At 43.5% G+C, this 14,432-nt stretch overlaps 1 protein-coding gene and 1 long non-coding RNA gene across 2 annotated transcripts in view; one reads left to right on the top strand and one right to left on the bottom strand.

Annotated features, from left to right (window-relative positions):
* LOC311600687 (aflatoxin B1 aldehyde reductase member 2-like) overlaps nt 1-14,432 on the bottom strand; it is a 55,665-nt gene that overhangs the window by 26,707 nt on the left and 14,526 nt on the right. The gene's annotated exons all lie outside the window — the stretch shown is intronic.
* On the top strand, nt 942-12,435 carry LOC311600694. Its single transcript, XR_014780314.1, has 3 exons — nt 942-1,478; nt 9,057-9,332; nt 11,629-12,435. It is a non-coding gene; the product is annotated as an uncharacterized lncRNA (long non-coding RNA).

The following is a 14,432-nucleotide window of genomic DNA, read 5'->3' as shown; positions in this document are numbered from 1 at the left end:
CTTCCTTCCCTAGCCTCTGTGCCTCAAGTTTGTATAACAGATTTGGGGAAGAAAATGCAGTCATGCTTGCCTGAGCTAGAGTTAGCGTTCCGTGGCAATGGCAAAAATGCCAGAGACAAACAGCTGAAGAGCACAAAGGTTAATTTTGGCTCAAGGAGTCAGTCTTAGCTTTGGGCCTATAGTGAATCCGAACACTAAGGCATGGACACCAGTGCCCCTAATTCCTCCATCTAAGACACCTCTCAAAGGCGGTGGCAGCTGGGGACCATGGTCCAGAGTCAAAGCTGAGGAATGGAGGGATGACAAGGTGAGAGGCTTCCACTAAGACTCAAGCCACTTTGGAGATTACAAGTGTTATAAATATTCCTCAAGGCACTGCGGGGGTGTAATGCCAGCTATTTGCAATTTCTAGGTCAGTCTGGGCAACACGGAGACACCAACTCAAGACAAATCTAGGGAAAGGGACTGGAGAGATGGCTCAGTGCTTAAAAACACTGAAAGCTCAGTTCCAAGCACCCACGAGCCAGCTCACAGGTGTCTTTAACGCCAGTTCCAGGGGACATGACACCCCCGTAGAGACACACAGGTAGGCAGAACACCAATGTACATAAAATTGAAATAAATCATTTAAAAAAAAAAAGCCAGGCACAGTGGCACACACCTTTAATCCCAGCACTCAGGGAGGCAGAGGCAGGTGGATCTCTAGCTTGGTCTACAAAATGAGTCCAAGACAGCCATGGCTACAGCAAGAAAACAAACTCCATTCTTCCAGATTTCATCCTAAATCTCCAATCTTTCTGGTCTTAACCCATCACCACCCTGCCTTCAGACCGAGAGTCTTTTTTTGGGGGGGAGGGGGAGGGTGGGGGGGGTTTCGAGACAGGGTTTCTCTGTGTAGGCTTGGCTGTCCTGGACTCGCTTTGTAGACCAGGCTGGCTTTAAACTCACATAGATCTGCCTGCCTCTGCCTTCGGAGTGCTGGGATTAAAGGCGTGTGCCACCATGCCCGCCTTCAGACCCAAATTCTAAACTGGGACAAATTTCTGCTGCTTCGCTCTCTTCCTGGACCGGGATCGGCTACATGGCTGCACCTCCCTCAATGGCGCTGTTTCCAGTAAATCCACGTGTAGACAAGTGGACTGCCTCTGGCTTGAGTAACCTCTCTGCCCCTCGCCAGCACTGCCTGCCTGCCTGCTATGCCTTCTGTAAACTACCTGAAAATCTCAACCCCCACCCCTGCTATTTTTGATAAGCTCTCTGTCAGCCTCGGACTTCATGCACAGCTTTCCTCTGATTGGGCTGATCGACCCTCAATGGGAGAAGGAGACTGCCCTTCCCAAGTGACACAGACAGGGGGAGAGGAGAGAGCAGCAGCAGGTTCAGACCAGGCTTGAGCACACGTGGATCAGCGAACAGACTGGACCAGCACGCAGGACAGAGACACCTAGGGACCCGACCCCTGGAACGGATACGGGAAGGTTCACTCTTTTTCCCTTTAACCTTTTTCCCTCTTGTGTAAGCTAGTTGGGTTGTAAAATATTAATCGTTAAGAAACAGAGCCTACATTCTTTAAATCCATTTTCCAACTCTTTTTTTTTTTTAAATAATTAATTTTATTTTAGCATGAGAGTGTCAGAGCTTTGGAACTGGAGTTACAGACAGTTGTGACCTGCCATGTGGTGGCTGGGAATTGAACCCGGGTCCTTTGGAAGAGCAGACAGTGCTCTTAATCACTGAGCCATCTCTCCAGCCCTCCATTTTCCAACTCTTAAAAATAAAAATTGTCAGGGCCGGGCGTGGTGGCGCACGCCTTTAATCCCAGCACTCGGGAGGCAGAGGCAGGCGGATCGCTGTGAGTTCGAGGCCAGCCTGGACTACAAAGCGAGTCTAGGACAGCCAAGACTACACAGAGAAACCCTGTCTCGAAAAACCAAAAAAAAAAAAAAAAAAAAAAAAAAAAAAAAAAAAAAATAAAAATTGTCTCTGATTTCTTTCCTACTCTCAAAAAAAAATCTTAAGATTGTTTATAGAGTATACAATTCCTTGTTGGCTATGTATTATCCTGATCCAATGTGTTTTTGTTACTAATTTATGCTTTTGCTAATTCCTAAACAAGTAAATAAATGCTATTTCTCCTGTCATCAGCTAACCTGGATTCAACTATTCCTCACTAAAGGGTTTGACACGGTTTTTATAGCGTTCTGCTACATTAACATTCATTTCTTTACAATATTACATTTTAAATCACTGCCTTAAAACGTGTTTAGCCGGGGCTGGAGAGATGGCTCAGCGGTTAAGAGCGCCGCCTGCTCTTCCTAGAGGTCCTGAGTTCGAGTCCCAGCAACCACATGGTGGCTCACAACCATCTGTAATGTAATCTGATACCCTCTTCTGGAGATAAAGCACTCATATGCAATAAATAAAATAAATAAATCTTTTTTTTTAAAAAAAGACATGTTTAGCCTAAAATTCTAAATGTGATGTTATTACCATAAGAAGCTGTCCTGATCCTTTTGGACTGTACTTGTATTTTTATTTTTATTTTATTTTATTTGGTTTTTCGAGAAAGGGTTTCTCTGTGTAGCCTTGGCTGACCTAGACTCGCTTTTGTAGTCCAGGCTGGCTTCGAACTCATAGCGATCCGCCTGCCTCTGCCTCCCGAGTGCTGGGATTAAAGGCGTGCGCCACCACGCCCAGCTTGTACTTGTATTTTTAATGTTCCAAATTAACAGAGATAAAACTTAAAGTCTTAGTCTTTAAGTATTAAGATAAACTGTAATCAAAGTTTGTCTATTTAAATATTCTTGAGAGAGACAAGATTGTGGTTTCGCTGCCATCTTAATTAAATGGCTGAAAATGTTTCCTGAACCCTCATATAGAAACTGGTAAAATCTTTAAAACCTGAGAGGACCCCTCCCGACCAGCTCAGATACAATGGACTATACGCCAGGCTTTAGCCACTACCTCTGAGGAAAAATTAGAAGTCTGCAATACCCCTTCCCGTGGGGGTACAGCCTGAGCCAGCTCTGCCAGGGACTTGCTTCAGATATAGCCTGAAGGAGACACCTGTCCCACAGCCTAACCTGTTGACACATTTAGCCTATGGATGTCACTGCTCACATGTAGGCTTGTTCTCTGTGCCAAACCACTGGATGTTTAACCAGCACAAGAGCTGTAGACATTTCTAGCCTTCAAACTCCTTGACCTGATGGAGTACAGATGGCTCTTAGATTCAACAGCCTCTCCAAACCCAGGGTAACACGACAGGTCTGTTTTAAACTCATACTCAGTTTCCATAGTCACATGGCCAGCTTCTATCACGGATGCCTTCAGGTACCTTCCCAGCCTTCTTCACATGCAGGAGACCAAACTTTAGCTGTCAAGTCTAGATACGGTCTACCCTGTTACCATTCTTTTAGAGAAAGGACAGTGACTACTTACAGAAATTTCACCTATGTCTTAAAGCTTCCATAAAGGTGTTTTATAAATGCTAGAAGGAGGCAGATGTGGTGGCGCACGCCTTTAATCCCAGCACTCGGGAGGCAGAGGCAGGCGGATCACTGTGAGTTCGAGGCCAGCCTGGTCTACAAAGCGAGTCCAGGACAGCCAAGGCTGTTACACAGAGAAACCCTGTCTCAGGAAAAAAAAAAAGCTAGAAGGTTTAGGAAAGTGTTTTAAATTGGTAAATGCAAGTTATGAAGGTCAGAATGTCTAATATTTTAAATTTCCTTTGGTTTGTCTTTTTTTAAAAAAATGTCTCTCATTGTACTATCCATGCTTTAACATAAAGCTCTTTTCCCAAGCCTCTACTATGCTATACGTCTACTGCCTTTTCCTACAATGTGTACAAGTCTAACACTCTGTATTCACTGCAGATTACAAACAGTGATGATGATAACGTGTCTAAATTTATCTCCATTTATTGTGGAGAGCCATGCTGGTAGAAATCGCTGTGCTTACAGCTGTGGCTGACAGCTGAGCCAAAGTTGTTTTGCACAAAACCAGCAATGTTCCCAAAACAGGTGTAAGAGTTTGTGGTGTTTTGCTGGATAAGCCGTGCTTGCTTAAATAAAGTTGAGCCTTGATGAGGACCTGTCTTGGCTCCGTTCTTCGTGTCTCTGTCCCCTCAATCCCCACTCCCTCATTCAGGGACCCTGTTTGACTTGCCCTGTGGGATGGGGCATGTGGTGTCCGAACAATTGGACCTGAAAACGAAGGGTTAAGTGAGGGATATTGCTTCGGAGAGTGCTGGACATAAAGTGGAAGTGTTTTAATAAAGTCACCCTCTTCACAGAGAAACTGTGACGTAAGCAGCGCAAATATGGGACAGAACAGTAGCAGAGATTACATTTGGACAGACATTAGAGTCTATGCTTAAAACACAAGGAGTCGAGGTAAAAAGCAAACAGTTGGTTAAGTTTCTAGATTTTGTGGGTGACATATGTCCAGGGTTCCCTGAAGAGGAAACAGTAAACTTGGAAAAAGGTAGGAGTTAAGTTACAGGATCTCATTCTGATGCTCTTAGACCTGAGAAGGCTCCTGTAAGTACTTTTAGTCTGTGGGCTTTAGTTAGAGATAGTTTTAGACCCCGAGCATGAAAGAAAAAGAGTTAAACTGACATTGCGAGGGACACCTCAGTGCTTGAGAAAAGCGAAGCTACCCCCAAGCCTGTGTAAATTCAGGCCACAGAGCAGTTAGTACAGGGACAGCTTCATAGTGGTCACTCGGCTCCTTCTAATTTTCCCTGGAGTCTGCTCAGCCGTGTATTGTCAAAGTCTTGAAAGTCTCGAGACTATTATTTTGTCTTGCCTGTCAGACTGTTTGTCTGTTTTATGGTTGTCATGTCAAATTTTGTTTCTATGTCTGTAAATGCTTAATTGTTCAAATGTCGTTTTATCTTTGATATTCTGAGAGAAAGGCCAAACTTCACCTGATGGCCATTTTTCTAACTCATTTCAAATAAATATTTTTAGAGAGAAAGAGAGAGAGAGAGAGAGAGAGAGAGAGAGAGAGAGAGAGAGAGAGAGGGAACAAAAACTGACAAACTAGCTCTGTCCTTGGAACTAGGCATTTGCAGTTGAGAGTTTCCAGCTTGGATCAAACTGGAAACAAGCCCAGGGCTGCTGAAACACCTCATGACGCACTCTGAGCTCTGGCAAGCTCAAAAGCCTCAACATAGTGACCACAGGGTCACTACCCACAACAGGCAGGAATAGTTGGCCAAGCAATGAGTTAATGTGGTGGCTCCACTTAAAGACACCACATTGCTAACACTGTAAAAGTTTGTTTTTCTTTTATAAAAATTATGGCTATGCTCTATAACTTCACTCTTTTGAGAAAAGGAAACCATGATATATTGTTAGCTTATAAAGACATATTTATTAACAGCCTATGCACATTTACAACATGCATTTAAAAAGCATGGTCTGCTTGTTGCTGCAGAGAAACTTCAGCATCGACTCAAGTGGTTGAACTGAGGGCTGTGGTAGCTGTATTTGACATGGTGGCTAATACTTCCTTTAACTTATACACCGGTAGTCAACATATAGCTGGAACATGACAGATTTAGAAACGGTTCCATATATTGAGACTACTAATATTCAAATACAATTATTTTTTTTAAAAATATTTTATTGATTATTATGTATACAATGTTTTGCCTGCATGTACACCTGCACTCCAGAAGAGGGCACCAGTTCACATTATAGATGGTTGTGAGCCACCATGTGGGTGCTGGGAATTGAACTCAGGACCTTTGGAAGAACAGACAGTGCTCTTAACCTCTGAGCCATCTCTCCAGCCCTCAAATACAATTATTGTTCTCTCAGATACAGAGGCGCTTACATGCAAGGACTCATCCTCGTTATAACAGTTATATTTGAGCTCATTCTGGATTGCCTGGTCCTTTACCAAAAGGAAACAGTATGGCAGATGCAGCTACTAGAAATTTGATATGCCTTACAAATGCAGAAAAAGCTCAAAAGGCCCATGATTTATGTCATCTTAATAGGCAAAGTCTAAGGCTTGAGTATGGGATTACTAAGGAACAAGCTCAAGCCATAGTGAAGGCATGCTCCACCTGTCCATATTTTTTACCTGTACCACATTTGGGAGTTAATCCCAAAGGACTGGTGCCTAATCAACTTTGGCAAATGGATGTTACACGTATGCCTGAATTTGGAAAGTTAAAATATGTTCATGTTTCCATAGATAGCTATTTTGCATATATACTTGCTTCTTTCTAGTCTTGAGATGCTACAAAAAAATGTTATTGCCCATTGCTTGCCTCTTCTCACATCGGTGTGCCTAAGGCTATTAAGACAGATGATGGTTCAGGGTATGTTAGCAAAGCTTTTCAAAAATTTTGTGACTCTTTTTCTGTAAAGCATATTATAGGTTTTCCTTATAATCCTCGAGGACAAGGAAGGGTGGAGAGAGCTCACGCTACCATAAAAACCTTTTTACAAAAAGGAAGGAAGGGGGAGCTCTATCCCCAATCACCTAAAAATGCTTTGAGTCATGTTCTCTTGTTTTGTTTTGTTTTTTTGAGACAGGGTTTCTCTTGTAGTCCTGGCTGTCCTAGACTCACTTTGTAGACCAGGCTGGCCTAGAACTCACAGCAATTCGCCTGCCTCTGCCTCCCGAGTGCTGGGATTAAAGGCGTGCACCACCACGCCCGGCTTATTTTTAATTTTTTACTGCTTGGTGCCAAAGGAAAATTCTGTAGCCGATCAATTCTGGCACACTAACACTCAGTCATCCTTCACTAGAGTGACATGGAAGGATCCTTTCACTGGACAGGGGAATGGACCTGACCCTGTACTAATATGGGGTCGAGGCTCTATGTTTTCTCACAGGAACATGATGCTGCATGCTGGCTACCCGAGAGGCTTGTGCATCAGGGGGATGTTGGCATGCATGAGTCTGCTGATAATCTCAAAGTCGGAGATGAAGGTTTATTGGACATATATTCCTGATTCTCCTTTTTCTTCAACCTGTTCGAGCGTTCCAGTACCTATGATGCATCCTCCTTGAGGACCTCAAGAGTGTACTAACCTGACTGTACCTTGGAAATGGCAAACAATGCTTTGCAGAGACTCCTCTGGAATATTTCCATTTGGGACTCTCAAATTTTAGGCCTTATGATTGGTCCTCATAGGGGAGTGGGGCAAGCACCAGTGATTATTCCAGTACAAGCCCTTCTCCACCCTACTTGTTGGAGACAACTTCATTTGCAGGACTGTGGAAAACTGAAAAGGGGAAATTACCAATATTATGTTTGGAAGCTTAGAGCTGCCATGGGGGACGTGGCTGTACGGCCAAAGACGGGTTCTCTGCTCTAGAAAAAGGGACCTGTGATGGCTTGTGTTCATGCTCCTTCTCTGCTGTTGAGTGGTAAAATCTCTGTTCTTATTCATTCCAATAATGGAAGTTATGAGGTCAGCTGCCCGGCCTTGTAGTTTGAGCAATTGTGTATCTAAAGGCACGGGACCTGCAGTAATGGCTCTTAAGCAATCACTGTTTGATATGCTACCTATTAATGTCTCCACTGACTGGTATTTCAGATAAGAGTTTATAAGTATTTGAGCAACTTAGAGGGTTAGTAAGAGACACTATCAGATTAACAGTGGCTGGCATAGCTGCCTTCATCATACTTATTGCATCTACTATTATTTCTGCTATTGCTTTAACTCAAACGGTGCAGACTGCTAATTATGTTAATGCCTTAACTACAAATGTCTCGTGTACTTTAAGAAGAGGTTAGCGGTTTGACATAATTGAGCAGGTTACAATGTCATGCTGGCTTTCTCCTGGATTTGCATTACTCCTTATGAGTATAATGCGACTAGATTTAATTGGGTTCACGTTCAACTTCATCTTTTCGGAATTAGCAGTAGTCTGCGATATGGATTGTCCTGGGCAGCGATGGCAAAGCTTGGAATTATAGCCTGTGCCTTCCTTCCTTGCCTGGCACAGTTCATGCCTCAGCGATTGCAGCTGATACAGGCACAAGTGCGTGGTATAGAGCAGAAGCATTCCCCTAACACTGGGTGACGTGAAGGCAGCCATAGACGGGTAAGAGTGACTGTGAACCCCTATCAACCTAAGACAGGATCCTGTGAGACTTGTATCCGGGACCTTGATGACGGGTAACAGGGATTTTTCAGTTCACCAACCTAAGACAGACACTTCATAAAAAATAAAGAAGGGGGAATGTGGAGAGCCATGATAGTAGAAAACACTGTGCTTACAGCTGTGGCTGACAGCTGAGCCAAAGTTGTTTTTCACAAAACCAGCAATGTTCCCAAAACAGGTGTAAGAGCTTGTGATGTTTTGCTATATAAGCCGTGCTTGCCTGAATAAAGTCGAGCCTTGATCAGGACCTGTCTTGGCTCCATTCTTCGTGTCTCTGTCCCCTCAATCCCCGTTCTCTCTTTCAAGGGACCCTGTTCGACTTGCCCTGCAGGAGGGGACACTTTAGGAACTTAAAAGGATTCTTGTAAGCTACAGGAAATTAATCTCTTGGGTCAAACTGAATCCAGACGGAATCCACTGCCAATCCAAAGCCTACGTTTCTCACCTATCGCCTATCTCCAAGGGTGGGATTCCTTCCCATTTTCACTGGTTTTGGGACTCCCCTCTCCCTAACTACCTAATTGCCACCTTTTTGCACCCAACACCAGCTGACAGCCCTGGTCTACATGAATGTGGCTGTTTCCTTTCGAGACGTGTAGGGGACCGGCTGTATGACCAATGTTCAGCCATCTTGTTCCTATTTCTCCAGCAGTCTGCCATTTACCAGAAACCAGCTGACCCTGTCGTGGTTCGGCAGTTAGACTAAAGATAAGATTTAGATGGAGCCACCCTGTTGTAGTTTAACAGTTAGATCAGATAAAGATAGCAAAATATTTGGTGTGGCAGAAAGTTGTGACCTGCTTGGAATTCCTCGCATCTTGAGATAGCCTGCAGCTGGGTTGCCATAACAATATGCTTCCCTGCCCCCTGCCTCATTTCTTTGTGTCTCCTGTCCCCCCACTTGTCTGCCCCCTCCACAGGTACCCATTGAAGACCCAATGGGCCAAAACAGTTGGCGCCCAACGTTGTCTTGTGGAATGGGGGGAGTCCTGGTGAGCACTGCTCTTCAGCTGCAGCTGCCCGTCCACAGACGTCGCCATGGAGAAATGCCCACTCCAAGAGACAGATGGACTTGGATCGCCACGGACTTCATGCCCATGAGACAGATCAACACGCATTGCCACGGAATACCAGCCCTGAAGACAGATCGACTTGGATCGCCACGATTCCCCAAATCATGAGACAGATCGTCTAAGGTAAGACATGGCGACACACACACGCACATATGGGACAGGCATTAAATAAGCATTAGCTTTTCTTCTTACAGGGATTCAAACAGTCCCTCAGGACATGGGGAACTTGGGTATTGCTTTATAATCATCATGTCAAATTTTATGTCTATGTCTGTAAATTTGTTTAATTTTTTAAATATTGTTTCATTTTTTCTATGTCTTGAAAGAGGGCCACGCACACAGCCCATGAGGCAGTATGAGTATTGCCTCCACGACAGGAGCAGGCTTGACTCTTACAGAACAGGCATGGCTGTGAACACGTGACAGGTTGGAGAAGTACAGTCTAAGGAATAGAGTTTATTGCCTAAGACTTAAAATTTTCTTGCTTAGTTTTTTGCTTGTAAATGACTAACAGTTTTCCAGACTGGGCTAGGGAATGGAGTTAATTCCAAACTCCTTAGCTACAAGGTGTTTATAATTTTCTTGTTTCTTTGCTTAATGTTTACTTAAAATATTTCTAAAAATTTTTAGATTCGCAAATAAGAGAGATAAACTAGTTTTGTCCTTGGAAACAAACATGTACAGCTGGGAGTTTCCATCTTAGATCCAACTAGCTAAACAAGCCCAGGGCTAGAATTTCCTTGGGCCAGATACATTTTACAGACACTGCTCCTAGTTATCTGTGGGCTTGACTCCTGCAGAGCAGAGATGGCTATAGACACGTGGCCAGTTGGAGAGACAGAACTAGGAGGCTTATAGTTTTCTAAACTAGATTGGGGAATGTAGTTAACTACCTAGATCTTAGAATTTTCTTGTTTCTCTGATTAATTTTAGCCTTTAATCTTAGCACTAGGGAGGCAGAGACAGGCAGATCTCTGTAATGGGGCATGGTGATACACACCTTTAATCCTGACACTTGGGTATTAACACAAACAAAACATTTGAGTTCCAAGCTGGTCTCCACAGGGTGTAATCTACTTAAAAGGTAAATTACTTACAGAGATGTAAAATTTTAACTTACTTTAGACTTGGTACTTATGAGAACTTTGAAGCCAGGATTGCCCTCTCCTGTGGGCTGTTCCCAAAAATACTTTCTTTCTTTTTTAAAAAAAATAATTTATTTACTTTTATTGTATGTGCGTGTATGTTTGTATGAGGGTATCAGATCTTGGAGTTACAGTTGTGAGCTACCATATGTGTGCTGGGAATTGAACCTGGGTCCTTTGAAAGAGGAGTCAGTTCTCTTAACTGCTGAGCTCTCTCTCCAGCCCCCCCCTAAAATACTTTCAAAATTGTCATAGACCTCAAGAATTGTTTTTTCACTGTTCCCTTGCATCCAAAAGACTGCCATAGCTTTGCTTTCAGTAGGGATTCTGTAAATTCCAGACAGCCAATGAAAAGATATCATTGGCAGATTTTGCCTCAGAGAATGGCTAACAGTCCCACCCTATGTCAGAAAATTGTAGCTACAGCTTTACAAAAGGTTAGAAAAAAATATATACCAATTTATATATCATTCATTTCATGGATGATGTACTTATTGCTGGAAAGGACAGACAACAAGTGCTTTTGTGGTATACTTTTATGGAAACCGAGTTATCTCAGTCTAGTCTACAAATAGCTCCTAAAAAAAGTCCAAAAGGTTGATCCATATTCGTATTTGAGATTCCAGCTTTTTCTCTTCTCAGGTAGAACACCAAAATATCACATTGAGAGTGGATCATTTACAAACTTTAAATGATTTTCAAAAGTGGCTTGGTGATATAAATAGGCTTAGACCTTATTTAAAATTAACAACTAGGGATTTACGGCCCTTATTCAAAAATCTTACAAGGAGACTCCTCTCCAACCTCACCCTGAGAGCTTACAGCTGACGCTAAAAAAGGCCTTGACGTCAGTGGAAGAGGCTATCTCCAATCAATTCATAACCTATATAGGTTATGACAAGCCCCTAGGGTACGTCAACAAAGCTTTTCAAAACTTTTGTGACTTTTTTTCATAAAGCATGTTACGGGTATTCCTTATAACCCTCAAGGACCAGGTATGGTGGAACGAGCTCATCCTACCATAAAAACCTCTTTACGAAAAGTAAAGAAGGGAGAACTTTACCCCCAATCACCTAAAATGCTTTGAGTCATGTTCTCTTTATTTTAAATTTTTTTACTGCTTGATGCCAAAGGAAATTCCAAGCTGATCGGTTCTGGCACACTAATAGTCAACCTTTGCTAGAGTGAAATGGAAAGATCCTTTAACTGGACAGTGGAATGGACCCGACCCTGTATTAATATGGGGTAGAGGCTCTGTTTGTGTTTTCTTACAGGAACATGACGCTGCACACTGGCTCCCTGAGAGGCTTGTGTGTCAAGTGGATGCTGGCATGGATGAGTTTGCTGATGATCTCGAGGTCGGAGGAGAAGTACTATTTCTATGCTAACAAGTCTGGGATCGTTCGAGATAAGATTAAAAAGCTACAAGAAGACCTGGAAAAGCAGCAAAAAGAGTGCCCCCACAATCCCCTTTGGAATGGGGATTCCATTCCATATCTTCGGGTTCCTCCCATATCTTCTCCCTCTTTTTGGTCCCTTGCTTGGCTTATTAATATTACTATCGCCAGGACCCTTTCTCTTTAACAAACTCACGGCCTTTGTCAAACAGCAAGTGGATGCCATATGGACAAAACCTATACAGGTCCATTTTCACAGGCTGGAGCTTGTGGACTAAGGCTGTTCAGATGAATAGCAGGCCACACCTTAGGCTTTTAGACACCTTACTGGCTTTATAAAACAGCAGCTAGATGCTCGAGATGCCTGAGTGATACAGGTGCGTAATCATAGACCTGACTTGGCGGACCAAGGCCATGATGAGCTTGAACACTAATGTGCCTCCTTTCCCCCTTTCTTGGCACGGTGAGAATGGCATATACTCAGATATTGCCTGCCATTAAGGGCTGGAGAGATGGCTCAGTGGTTAAGAGCACTTACTGCTCCTCCAGAGGTGCTGAGTTCAATTCCCAGCAACCACATGGTGGCTCACAACACATCTGTAATGTGATCTGATGCTTTCTTCTGGCCTGCAGGTGTACAGGCACCCAGAGCACTGTGTACATAATAAATAAATAAATATATTTTTTAAACTCTGTGAAATTTCTCAATGAAAGGGGTTTAATCAGAATCCAGACTTGCCCCCTTCTTCGTGTCTTGTGTTCTGTTCCTATGCAGGAAAATTCTCCCAAGTGTTAGTCGAACCCTGGCAGGCCAGGGCAGAGACAGGGGCTCTCTCTGTAGCCTTGGCTGTCCTAGACTCACTTTGTAGACCAGGCTGGCCTCAAACTCACAGCAATTTACTTGCCTCTGCCTCCCAAGTGCTGGGATTAAAGTCATGCCACACCATGCACGGCTCCAGACCTTTTCTTTGATCTCCATGTTCAGGCCTTTCCTAGGGTAAGATGGAAAGACGCTCCCTATAATCAGACCTTTTCTTTGCTCTCCCCAAAATTTCATGCACTGTCAGCATTATCTCAAGTGTTTTCTCTTTGCTCTCCCAAGAGTTTCAAATGTACACGTAAAGGGAATTTTCTCCCTAACCTACTAGCTTTGTCTTCTGCCCACATATATGTTCCAGTATCCTGCCAGGCCTCCTACAATCTGGGGCATCGCCAAGCAGCTACCCATAAGCACTCCTCTCCAACCTTAGAAATCGTGCCAGCTGGACCTGCATTGTTCCTCCTAGCTGGACATGCATTGCCCTTCCCAGCTACAGATATTCTCAGACCCTGGACAGCAAAGGCAACAGTCTGTTCTTCCAGAACCTGACCGACATTTCAGCCTTTTAAATCCCCTATCACCGCACCACTGTCAGCAGGAAGTAGTTAAGATGATTACTTTGTGCTCCCTGCCCCATCCATCTTCAAAAGGCTGAAATGGTGTGCTCCAGGCCTGGGACAAACAGCTCCAGGTTCCCCCAGCACCCCTCCATCGCTGTCAGCTGCAGGACTTGGATGACATAGCCTGCCCTCTACCTTAAACTTTCAGGACAGAATTTTTCCTTCCTCTTCACCATATAATTTGGACATTTGTTGCTATTGCCTTTTTTCTATCTCTTTTCTCCTTTACCTACATTTATATACTTTAACTTACCTTATATAAAAACAATCCAGTGTTCTTCATTTTTTAGTTATAGGAAAAAGTAAGATTGTTAGGATTCTGCTTCAGTTCGACTACCTATGATGTCATTGTTTACCTGCCACAGGGGCGTGGCCCTGCCCAGGGCCATATAAAAGGACAAACCACCCATGTGGCCCTCTCTTCCTTCTCCCCTCTTCCTCTCTCTCTCTCTCTCTCTCTCTCTCTCTCTCTCTCTCTCTCTCTCTCTCTCTCCTCTCCACCCCCTTTTATTCTTACTCTTCCTGTCTCTGTCTCTCTCTGGGGTACCTGTCCCCCCTTTCTTTCTCTCCCCGTGCTCATTTAATAAACTCCATATACTATAGTATCTGGTACCTTATGTCTATCTTTAAAAAAAAAAAAAAAAAAATATATATATATATATATATATATATATATATATATATATATATATATATATAAAGAAACCCTGTCTTGAAAAACAATGCTTTAGTCTGGGTCAGATTACCCAGCATGCATGAAGCCCTGGGTTTGGCTCTCAGGTTAAACCAGGCACAGAGGCACAAGTCTGTCCTAATATCTGGGACAAAGGATCACAAGTTCAAGATCATCCTCAGATACTGCTAGACTCCAATCGCCAGAGTCTATTCCTGGAAGCATGGCTGAGAGCCAGAGTCCAGAGTCGATGCAAAAGCAAAGGAATTTTATTGAGCCGATGCGCCAGGGTACATCGAGGTCTGAGATGGAAGATCCTGTTCCCCAAAAGTTGAGGATTAATATACCATATACAGAAGTGGAACTTAGCTACAAAGGTTAATTAATGAGTGATAGGCTAACAATAGCTGACTGAGGTAGTAAATTCTAAGTAGGATGAGGTAGGGGCAGAAAATTCTAAGTAGGGTGAGGTAGGGACAGTAAGTTCTGAGGGCAGGGAGAATTTTTAACTTGTCCTTCCCAGTTTATTGTTGCTTTGTTTGCCCTCGTTACTGGCTTTGCTCAGCTT

The sequence above is a fragment of the Acomys minous genome (genome assembly GCF_964271855.1).
Source record: "Acomys minous genome assembly, chromosome: 6".
Lineage (NCBI taxonomy): Eukaryota > Metazoa > Chordata > Mammalia > Rodentia > Muridae > Acomys > Acomys minous.
The sequence above is the reverse complement of the archived record's forward strand: the minus strand, read 5'-3'. Positions and strand labels throughout refer to the sequence as shown.